General features: G+C 42.2%; 1 protein-coding gene across 4 annotated transcripts in view; it reads left to right on the forward strand.

Moving 5' to 3' along the window:
* The window catches only part of LOC126356311 (cyclin-dependent kinase 14), a 1,047,636-nt gene that overhangs the window by 196,129 nt on the left and 839,128 nt on the right, over positions 1-12,379 (forward strand). The window contains exon 1 of one of the 4 annotated variants that reach the window (XM_050007270.1): positions 12,218-12,330. The exons of the other annotated variants lie outside the window; for them this stretch is intronic. The gene's annotated coding sequence lies outside the window, so the exon portion shown is untranslated. Of the gene's footprint in view, positions 1-12,217; positions 12,331-12,379 lie in introns of those variants that run through there. 4 annotated transcript variants of the gene reach the window in all.

A 12,379-nucleotide genomic window follows, 5' to 3' on the forward strand; every position in this document is an offset into this window, starting at 1 on the left:
TTCCTTCATTCTTTTTAAAATCTATTTCTCACCCAGTGTATCCATGCTATCCATAGTGCTCGTTCCACAAGATGAATAAAAAGGCCATAGTTTTTGTGCTCAGTACGCTACTAACTTCGAGATGGCGAGTGGGATACCTGTTGGTCAACAGCGAAAGGAAGGTACCAAGATCGCAGAGTGACACATGGATCAGCAAAATGAGTTTAGCTGACGATTTTTGCATTGCGGACATACTATTGTAATCGCGTAAGTGATATGATCGGTTCTGTGGGAAAAAAAAGAATTAAAAAGCGTGGTTCGGAAGCGAGCGCGATGCATTTTCACTGAATTGTATTCCGCCATTAACGGGGACAGTAGTTCACGTCCCCACCCCTGCGTCGTTTAATCAAATACCGGCCCGCCACGCGCATGGTTCGTTATGAATGCCGTACCGATAGCTGGCAGAATTTGCGTTTTGCGATTAGTTACACTATTCTCTGACATGAGAGCACCCCTGTACCCGTAGCCAAGAAATTCATTTGCGTGTTTAATTAACGTTAGAAAGCGCGCAGTCCGTATGTATAGCATCAAAATTTAAGATGAAATTTTCACGTTTCCCGTCAAGAATACAATACATCGCATTTTGAATAGTGAAACAAGCATTGTAACGCAAGATTCGCACCGTGAACCTCAGTATTGACTTTTATTTCAGTACGTGTTCGCGCGCTTCAACTGCCTGCTGCCCGTATTAGCGCACAGCCACCCCCCCCCCCCCCCCCCCCCCGGATGTTGAAATTGAAGACAATACTGTAATACTGTGTTATAGGCTGTTGAGACAAAAACTACATGCATTATATATATACTGGCAGTAATATCTGTCAACCTGCTGCTGGACGCAGAATATCCCGAAACGCCTTGCGGGATTGTAAAATACACTGACGGAAAAAAATCATAACACTAAAAAATAATTGAAGTAGAATAACGAATTTGCCTAGGTATCATGTTTAAGTGATTAACAATAAAATATCACAGGTTAACGTAAGTACGAGGTAAGCCACTGCAAATGTGAAATGCTGGCACATCAAGGATGTAGACACCGGAAAGTTTCAGATTCATTGTATGATGGTAAGACAGAGATTTAGAAAACTGACTCGATATCTTAAGACATTTTCAGAGGCAGATGTGGACTCTGACCACAGTTTACGGGTTATGACCTGCAGATTAAAACTGGAGAAATTGCAAAGAGGCAAGAAAGTAAGGAGATGGGACCTGGATAAGCTGAAACCAGAGGTTGTTCAGAGTTTCGCAGGGGGCATTAGGCACAATTTTCAAGAACAGGGGTAAGAATAGAAGACGAATGGGTAAGTCTGAGAAATGAAATAATGAAGGCAAAAGAGGACCAAATAAGTAAACAGACAAGACCAATTAGACGTCCTTGGATAACGCAGGAGATATTGAATGTAGCTGTTGAGATGAGAAAATATAAAAATGAGGTAAATGAAGCAGCCAAAAGGGAATATAAACGTCTACAAAATGAGATTGACGGAAAATGCGAAATAACTAAGCAGGAATGGCCTGAGGACAAATGTTAGGATTTAGAAGCATATGTCACTAGGGGAAAAATAGTTATCGCTTGCAGGAAAATTAAAGAGGTCCTTGAAGAAAAGAGGAGCAGCCGTTTGATCATCAAGAGATCAGATGGAAAACCAGCCCTAAGCAAAGAAGGGAAATCTGAAAAGTGGAAGGTGTATGTAGAGGGTCTATGCAAGGGAGATAACTTGCGGACAGTATTATAGAAACAGAAGAGGAAGTAGGTGAAAATGCAGTGGGAGACATGATACTGCGTGAAGAATTGGACAGAGCGCTGAAAGACCTAAGTTGAAACAAGGCCCCAAGGATAGACGATATTCCGTTAGAACTACTGATATTAGTGGGAGTGTCAGCCGTAACGAAACTCCTCTATGTATGAGACAGACGAAATACCCTCAGACTTCAAGAAGAATGTAGTACTTCCGTTTTCAAAAAAGCATGTGCTGATAGGTGTGAATATTGCCAAACTATCAGTTTAATTAGTCATGCTTGCAAAATACTAACACGAATTCTTTACAGGACAATGAAAAAGCTGGTCGAAGCAGACTTCCGGGAAGATCATTTTGGACGCTGAAGAAATATACGAACACGCGAGGGAATACTGATCCTACGACGTACCTTAGAAGATAGGTTAAGGAAAAGCAAACCTATATTTATAGCCTTTGTAGACTTGGAGAAAGCTTTTGACAGTATTGACTGGAATAATCTCTTTCAAATTCTGAAGGTGGCAGGGGTAACATAAAGAGAGCAAAAGGCTATTTATAGTTTGTACAGAAACCTAAAGGCAGTTATAAGAGACGAGGGCCATGAAATTGTAGCAGTGGTTAAGAAGGGAGTGAGATAGGGTTGTAGCATGTCCCCGAAGTTATTCAAGCATATTGAGCATACAATCTCCGCCATCATCGTCAGGAGTTCAGTCAGTAAACTCCTGACGACGATGGCGGAGATGGTCATCGAAAGCTCGAGGATTTTATTCGAATTGACGCGGCTTGAAAACTGATAACGTTTTATTCAAGCACTCATTAGTTCGTGACTTAACAAAACCACGAAAAACTAAATATAATTTATTTTAACTTCAAAGAAAATTCTTTCATGTTAAAGTTTAGTTAGTCGCAAATGGGCTGATATTAATGATGATGAGGTAGAAGGAGGGGGTACTAGGTAATGTCTGGTCCCGGCACTAACGGAAGTGTATTCCACGAACTTGCTACATTTGAAATCCGTCATCATTTTGTAATTCACTCTCCCTCTGGGACGAGACTGTGTGATTCAAGAAGCACTTTCGCCACCAGGGCGTTGACTGTCGCTGCCTTCATGTTAAGCCGGGGTCAGACAGTTAAAATATGTGAACTACCAGATTATAAAGCAGTTTAAATTTTAAGGAAAGCCTTCACTGCGTGAGCGTGCATATGAAGGTCAACATGTAGCTGGTTAGACTAAGAGCACTAAAAAAGCAAAAATGGAAAAGAAAACAAGCATCTATGTTGTTGAAGTAACCATCGTGGAACTCGCCGGAGATGGTTTAGGAATGTAACGGAAAACCTAAAAAAAAGGATCTGTTCATGATGTAGTATTCGTAACGAACCTTTCACTTTCCGAATGCCAGCTGATTGTCATGACCATATTACTCGTCGGTTAGTTTCCTGTCAATTTTAAATCAGATGTGATTTTCGCTTGCTTTCATTAAGGCTGCGTAAACCACAGATACCCGTACTATGACATTTTGGTAAATTAAGCCGACGTTACACGACGAGCGAACGAGTTAACTTCAGTCCTGACCAGTAGTTTCGAACTGTGCGTCGCGGCACCGGGAAAATATCGCAGCAATTAGAACCTTCTGCCACAGTTACGGAAACAGAGCAGACAGTTATAAACCCACTTACTTATGTTCGCGTTTAGGCCGTAGACAATAATAGGGATGCACATTAAGCATGGAAGCGAGAAGTTTAGGAAAAGTTTGAAATTATGTTCAAAATTTGTTCGAATTTGATGTATACTCTTTTACATATACTGGATAAATATAATCTGGATAATTACGCATCTTCAGGTACGCTGCCTAAGGGCATACACACAGAGTAACTATAATACGTACGTTAATGCGTTAAGCCTTCAACATAGGCTTATTCCTCTTAATGAGTGTTCTATGACAGTATTGTAAATTTTTAAATTCGATCAGTAATTATATGAAATACTGAAAATCAAATTTTTCTTGTTTATGAGAAGCCCTTAGGCAGGCAGCCTACAAATGGTTCTATGAATCATGAACCGAATTAGCTTTTAATATTATAGGTGCCATTGTGAACAGCCTTCACTATTGTAAAAGTATCACTGCAAGTACAAAATTCAAGCAGGTAATATCAAATTGCCGTGGAGTCTTATTGTTCCCTTGCGTATGGATCGTTATTGTCTCGCAGTGGTAAACTAAAGACAAAATTTAGTTGCTTGGAACATAACGTTTTTTTTTGGATATCTTCGATAGATATCCGCCGCTCAGCAGTAAAAATCGACGAACACTAATTCCATTTGCTGTGGCCCGTTTGTGCGAAACTTGTGGTAAATGAGTAAATACCATGCGAAAATTGATGTGTAACAGGAAATAAGGGTAGTTGTGTCCAGTTCGATTCCGAGACTTGAGAAGCTGTGTAGTGAAGAAGCTCATCCATCACATTAATTACACTCCAAGGGGAAAAAAGACACTACGAACCACGATGGATTTACTCGAATGGGACGGAAATCGGTAGATGTGATGTACACGTACAGACAAACAAATGATTACAGTTTCAGAAGCAATGAATGATTTATTCAATTGAGAAATTCAAAAATTGAGCAAGTCAATAACGCGTTCGTCCACTTCTGGCTACTGTCCATTTGTTATTCAGCTTGGCATTGATTGTCAGAGTTTTTGGATGTCCTCTTGAGGACTGTCGTGCCAAATTCTATTCAGTTGGCGCGTTAGTTAGCCAAAATTCCGAGCTAGTTGGAGGGCCCTGCCCATGATGCTCCAAACGTTCTAAGTAGGGGGAAGACCCGGAGGCCTTACTGGCCGATGTAAGTGTTGGCAAGCACGAAGACAAGCAGTAGAAACTCTCGTCATGTGTGGGCGGGTATTGTCTTGCTGAAACATAAGACCAGGTTGGCTTGCCATGAAGGGCCATCAAATGGGGCTTAGAGTATCGTCGACGTTCCGCTGCGCTGTAATGGTGTCGCTAATTAAGTGTATATTAATGATAAATCTGTTCAATAATTATTTTATAATTTCAAATACGTTTAAATAATTATTACGTGCCTCGCGGGATTAGCCGAGCGGTCTTGGCGCTACAGTCATAGACTGTGCGGCTGATCCCGGCGGAGGTTCGAGTCCTCCCTCGGGCATGGGTGTGTGTGTTTGTCCTTAGGATAATTTAAGTTAAGTAGTGTGTAAGCTTAGTGACTGGTGACCTTAGCAGCTAAGTCCCATAAGATTTCACACACATTTGAACATTTTTGAATTATTAAGTTTTTAAACTAACCTAACATCATCAACAGAGCACTTCAACTGCCTTAGACATACGAGTGCTTTGATTTGGGATGCAGTGGAAAAATTATGATACGAGAGTAATCCCAAAAGCAAGGTCTCCTATTTTGTAAAGTACATATACCTGTTTATTTCTACAATGGTTTACATCAGTTTACAGCCTGAACATTTAGCTGTTTTTTGACATAATCACCATTTATGTCGATGCATTTTGTTGACGCTGTGGTAATTTTTGTATGCCCAGTTCATACCAGCTCGCCGCCACGCTGTTCAAAAAGTTACGAACCTCTTCTTTCGACTCGTCGTCGGAGCTGAATCGCTTTCCGGCCAAATGTTCTTTTAACCTAGTGAACAGTTGATAGTCTCTGGGCGCCAAGTCAGGACTATATGGTGGTTGGGTGATTATGTTCCACTGAAACTGTTGCAGGAGAGCAACGGTTTGCCGAGCGATGTGTGGGCGAGTGTTCTCATGGGGAATGTGTACGCCCTTGCTCAACATTCCTCTTCTCCGGTTCTGCATTGCCCGTTTGAGTTTTTGCAGAGTCTCACAGTACCTGTCAGCGTTAATTGTGGTCCCGGCGATTTAGCTCCGACAACTAGGTGAAAGAAAAGGTTCGTAACTTTCTGAACAGTATGGCGGCGAGCTGCTATTACATGGGCATAAAAAAAACTGCCAAAGCGTCTACAAAAATGTATTAACAGAAACGGTGATTATGTCGAAAAATAGCTAAATGTTCAAGCTGTAAACTGATGTAAACCATTGTAGAAATAAACAGGCCTATGTACTTATGAAAAAATAGGAGACGTTACTTTTGGGATTACCCTCGTAGTATTAATGGCGCTGAGAACAAAAAAAAGTTCGGCAACCGCTGGTCTAGATCGTATTTATACATATCGTGTAAGCTAGGCAGTAGGCACACAGATTTTGAATGCCCTCGCGAATTAACATACCACGTCGAAATGTTGTCTACCTTATCATTGCCTCGTTCTTTATGATTCTTCAGAGTATTTCTGAAGTAAAAGCTACATATAGGCAATTCTGTGCAATACTGCTAGTTGATGGAATGCTGAACACAGAATTTTTTTTTAACTGAGAACTGTACGGAGCTATATTTTAGAAGAGGAATACTTACGGAGCAGCAAGTTCTTGACGACGAAGTCCAAAAAGACATAACGATAAGTCCAACGTGGTACGCACTGTCTTTTTTTTCCCTTTCTGAACCCAAAATTATACAAAGTTTTTCCGGTGTGGCTGAAGGTGTGTCGTTTCCGTGTGTGGTTGTACAAGATTTCATTTCAGTATACACTGTACGATAGAAAGTATCCGCACGCCCCTATATAATGCGGTATGACGCCTAAATGTCACGAAGTACGGACCCGACAGTATAAAAGAGGCAGGGACTGTTGTGTTGATGCAGTAAAAACAGAGTGGGGCGGGCAGGAGAGCTCATTGACTTCAGACGGGAACTAGTCGTTGCAAGTCACCCGATTAACAAATCCGTCAGGGACATTTCAACTCTTCTAAAACGCTTGTTGGTAATGTGATTGTGAAGTAGAAACACGGAAGAACCACCATAGAGTGTCAACAACTGCGGAAGGTGGTTGTAAAACATCGCATAAAATCAGCGGAAGGAATCACTCGTGATTTCCAAAATACTAATAGCAGTGTGCATAGAGAATTAAAAGGAGTAAGTTACAATAGCCGAGGCAGCTCCTCATAAACAACACACATTTAGCAGCAATGTGTACTGCGTACAGTAAACGAACCCTTTGCAGACGATGATTGGTTGTATCGGTATGACAGTACGCCTTGTCATAAAGCAACGCCTGTGAGGCAGTGTTTTGTGGACAGTAACGGTCCCGACCTAAACCCAGTGGAACAGCTTTGGGATGAGTTGGAACGTCGGTTTCACTCCGGACCCCAGTGTCCCTCACTACTACCTTCTCTGGTTTCGGCTCTCGAGGACGAATGTGCTGCCATTCGCTTGGAGACACTCAGACAGCTCATTTAAAGTATCCCGAGCAGAGTTCAAGCCACCATAAAGGTGAAGGGTGGTCACAACCCATATTAATGTCTGCTAATATGTGTCTAAATATTTTTGATCAGGTAGTGTGTGTTGTTGTTGTTGTTGTTGTTGTGGTCTTCAGTCCTGAGACTGGTTTGATGCAGCTCTCCATGCTACTCTATCCTGTGCAAGCTTCTTCATCTCCCAGTACCTACTGCAACCTACATCCTTCTGAATCTGCTTAGTGTATTCATCTCTTGCTCTCCCTCTACGATTTTTACCCTCCACGCTGCCCGCCAATACTAAATTGGTGATCCCTTGATGCCTCAGAACATGTCCTACCTCCCTTCTTCTAGTCAAGATGTGCCAAAAACTTATCTTCTCCCCAATCCTATTCAATACTTCATTAGTTATGTGATCTACCCATCTAATCTTCAGCATTCTTCTGTAGCACCACATTTCGAAAGCCTCTATTCTCTTCCTGTCCAAACTATTTATCGTCCATATGTCACTTCCATACATGGCTACGCTCCATACAAATACTTTCAGAAATGACTTCCTGACACTTAAATCTATACTCGATGTTAACAAATTTCTCTTCTTTAGAAATGCTTTCCTTGCCATTGCCAGTCAGCATTTTATATCATCTCTACTTCGACCATCATCAGTTATTTTGCTCCCCAAATAGCAAAACTCCTTTACTACTTTAAGTGTCTCATTTCCTAATATAATTTCCTCAGCATTACCCGACTTAATTCGACTAAATTCCATTACCCTCGTTTTGCTTTTGTTGATGTTCATCTTATACCCTCCTTTCAAGACACTGTCCCTTCCGTTCAACTGCTCTTCCAAGTCCTTTGCTGTCTCTGACAGAATTACAATGTCATCTGCGAACCACGACGTTTTTATTTCTTCTCCATGGATTTTAATACCTACTCCGAATTTTTCTTTTGTTTCCTTTACTGCTTGCTCAATATACAGATTGAATAACATCAGGGAGAGGCTACAAACCTGTCTCACTCTCTTCACAACCACTGCTTCCCTTTCATGCCCCTCGACTCTTATTACTGCCATCTGGTTTCTGTACAAATTATAAATAGCCTCTCGCTCCCTGTATTTTACCCCTGCCACCTTCAGAATTTGAAAGAGAGTATTCCAGTCAACATTGTCAGAAGCTTTCTCTAAGTCTACAAATGCTAGAAACGTAGGTTTGCCTTTCCTTAATCTTTCTTCTAATATAAGTCGTACGGTCAGTATTGCCTCACGTGTTCCAGTTTTTCTACGGAATCCAAACTGATCCTCCCCGAGGTCGGCTTCTACCAGTTTTTCCATTCGTCTGTACAGAATTCGCGTTAGTGTTTTGTAGCTGTGGCTTATTAAACTGACAGTTCGGTAATTTTCACATCTGTCTATGCCTGCTTCCTTTGGGATTGGAATTGTTATATTCTTCTTGAAGTCTGAGGGTATTTCGCCTGTCTCATACATTTTGCTCACCAGATGGTAGAGTTTTGTCAGGACTGGCTCTCCCAAGGCTGTCAGTAGTTCTAACGGAATGTTGTCTGCTACCGGGGCCTTGTTTGGACTCAGGTCTTTCAGTGCTCTGTCAAACTCTTCCGCAATATCATATCTCCCATTTCATCTTCATCTACATCCTCTTCCATTTCCATAATATTGTCCTCAAGTACATCGCCCTTGTATATACCCTCTATATACTCTTTACACCTTTCTGCTTTCCCTTCTTTGCTTAGAACTGGGTTTTCATCTGAGCTCTTGATATTCATACAAGTGGTTCCGTTTTCTCCAAAGGAGTATTCAATTTTCCTGTAGGCAGTATCTATCTTACCCCTAGTGATATATGCCTCTACGTCCTTGAATTTATCCTCCTGCTTAGCCATTTTGCACTTCTGGCGATCTCGTTTTTGAAACGTTTGTGTTCCTTTTTGGCTGCTTCATTTACTGCATTTTTATATTTTCTCCTTTCATCAATTAAATTCAGTATTTCTTCTGTTACCCAAGGATTTCCATTAGCCCTCGTCTATTTACCTACTTGATCCTCTGATGCCTTCACTATTTCATCCCTCAAAGCTACCCATTCTTTATCTAGTGTATTTCTTTCCCCCATTCCTGTCAATCGTTGCCTAGTGCTCTCCCTGAAACTCTCTACTAGCTATGGTTCTTTCAGTTTATCCAGGTCCCATCTCCTTGAATTCCCACCTTTTTGCAGTTTCTTCAGTTTTAATCTACAGATCATAACCAACAGATTGTGGTCAGAGTCCACATCTGCCCCTGGAAATGTCTTACAATTTAAAACCTGGTTCCTAAATCTCTGTCTTACCATTGTATAATCTATCAGATACCTTCCAGTATCTCCAGGCCTCTTGGATGTATACAGCCTTCGTTAATGATTCTTGAACCAAGCGTTAGCTATGATTAAGTTATGCTCCGTGCAAAACTCTACCAGGCGTCTTCCTCTTTCATTCCTTAACTTCATTACATTTTCACCTACTACGTTTCCTTCTCATCCTTTTCATATTATCGAATTCCAGTCACTTATGACTTAAATTTTCGTCGCCCTTCACTACCTGAATAATTTCTTTTATCTCATCATACATTTCATCAATCTCGTCGTCATCTGCGGAGCTAGTCGGCATATAAACTTGTACTATTGTGGCAGGCGTGGGCTTCCTATCTGTCTTGGCTACAATAATGTGTTCACTATGCTGTTTGTAGTAGCTTACCCGCATTCCTATATTTTTTATTCATTATTAAACCTCTTCCTGCATTACCTCTATTTGATTTTGTATTTATAATCCTGTGTAGAACAGACCAGAACTCTTGTTCCTCCTGCCACCGAACTTCACTAATTCCCACTATATTTAACTTTAACCTTTCCATTTCCCTTTTTAAATTTTCTAACCTACCTGCTCGATTAAGGGATTTGACATTCCACGCCCCGATCCGTAGAACGCCAGATTTCTTTCACCTGATATCGACGCCCTCCTGAGTAGTCCCTGCCCGGAAATCCGAATGGGGGACTATTTTACCTCCGGAATATTTTACCCAATAGGACGCCATCATTATTTAACTATGCAGTAAAACTGCATGCCCTCGGGAAAAATACGACTATAGTTACCTCTTGCTTTCAGCCGTACGCAGTACCAGCACAGCAAGGCCGTTTTGGTTAGTCTTAGAAGGCCTGATCAGTCAGTCATCTAGACTGTTTGCCCCCGCAACTACTGAAAAGGCTGCTGCCCCTATTCAGGAACCACACGTTTGTCTGGCCTCTTAACTGATACCCGTCCTCGTTTTGGAGATTAGCATGTTCAAAGAGAGACAGATTTTTTATTACTTTATATTTTATACAGATTTATTATTAGCAAGTCTTTTATGCTAATAATAAAGCTGTAAAACAGCCCTGTCTCTCTTTGAACATGCTAATATGCAAAACTACTTGACGAATTTTCATGGGATTTCCGCAGGTAACGTGAGCATGGTTTGGGCCACAGTATAGGCTTTAGTTCGTTAAAATTGGATCACGAAAAAAAGATATTCTGATTTAAAGTTTTAGTAAAACTTTCTAGTGTGTCTGAACCCGATGAACTTCAAAACTACTAGATGGATTTTTATGGCGCTTTCACTGGTAATTTCAGCGTAGCTAGGGGCACCGCATAGGCTATATTTCATCAAAATCGGACCACGGAGAAATGATATACATACATATATAAAAATGGATGTACACATGTTTGTGTACTGCACATCTTCACCCAAATCACTGGAACGCTTTCAAACATATTTGACACACACATCACTTACTGTGTGCAAAGAATCGCTGTGGGAATAAGAACCACCTACCTAGCAAGGAGTGGGGGGGGGGGGGTTCGGATGATAAAAAAGTGTAAGCCACGACGCGTGAATACTCATGTTTTATTCATCCACTATTTGATAACGAGAGATCTTAGTGACCTGTAACAAACTTTACACATAATTTCAAACCTTGTCGTAACTTTTTCACACTGACTCCTCCTCCCCCCGCCCTCCCCCCCCCCCCCCCCGCATAATGACGAAAGGAAAAAAGTTATCGGTTATTACATTTTCGCTCTTCATTTTCGCATGAGGCATAGGCATGACGCTTTAATGTATGACTACTTTACTGCTTATTGTATTTGCGACGCATTTTCTATCAGTATACACACATGCAGCTGAATGTACCTGCAAAATTATATTATTGGAAGTCACATAGTTCGTGAGATATGAGGGGAGGAGGAGATGGGCAGAGAGAGGGGGAGAAGAAGACGGAGAGAGAAAGGGAAGAGTAGAAGATGGACGGGGGAGGGGGGAAAGAGGAGTTGGAGATGGAAAGGATAGAGGAGGAGATAGTCAGAGAGAAAGAGAAGCGTAGGAGGAGAGGGGCAGAGAGAGGGGAGTAGCAGATGGATGGCGAGAATGGCAGGTAGAGGAGGGACAGAGAGAAGAGGCAGAAGGAAATGGTGAGAGAGGGGGAGAAGGAGGAGATGGACTAATAGTACTTAAGTAAATACGTACCAGGACAATGCCGGGTACTCAGCAAATCCATAGTAAGACACGAAGCAATCGACATTATTTGGACAGCTTGCTTACTGTATTGAAGAGCTGACATTACCAACTGGCAGTAACGCGAACAAATACGTAAAAGACATAGAAATCCACTGAAACGGTGTTTATTTTAGTTGATGGCATTCACAACTCCTAGAGGTTTTTTTCGTGAAAATATCGCCAGCATTCTCTGTTGTGCCTCTTAGAAACAGCCGATGGACCTGCAGTTCGCTCGTACTCACAACGGACATGGCTTTTAGGACGAATCCCAGAATCGACTGAGAGTATAGACGTGCCCGTAGCGGCGGCTGCGTATTCCCACAGGCGTCCGAGAAATCCCGGCGGCGACGGTTTCCCCTCCCCTCGATTGGCGCCCCCACTCCTGGACCCGCTGCTCCCTCTCTCTCGCTCTGCGACGTGCCCCCTCCAGGAGCCGGGCGCAGTAATGCATTCTCATTGGATGCCAGCCGTAACAAGGCGTCCGTGCGGCTCGCTCTGTGAATTAGGCTTAGCCGCGCGTTTAGTCGTTGTCTGACTGCGGTCGGCGGTAGTACGTTGGTTGCATTCTCGAGAGGACAGGACGTGACCTGCCCGTTCGTTTCTGTGACAGCCGGCGTGTCCACATCTTCGCCACGTACTGCATATGTAAAGCGGGAACGCGCCAGCAAGGTTAGTCTCGCAGCGTATACTGTCTGTGGTTATCGACGTCAAACAGTGC

The sequence above is a fragment of the Schistocerca gregaria genome, chromosome 3 (genome assembly GCF_023897955.1).
Source record: "Schistocerca gregaria isolate iqSchGreg1 chromosome 3, iqSchGreg1.2, whole genome shotgun sequence".
Classification (NCBI taxonomy): Eukaryota; Metazoa; Arthropoda; class Insecta; order Orthoptera; family Acrididae; genus Schistocerca; species Schistocerca gregaria.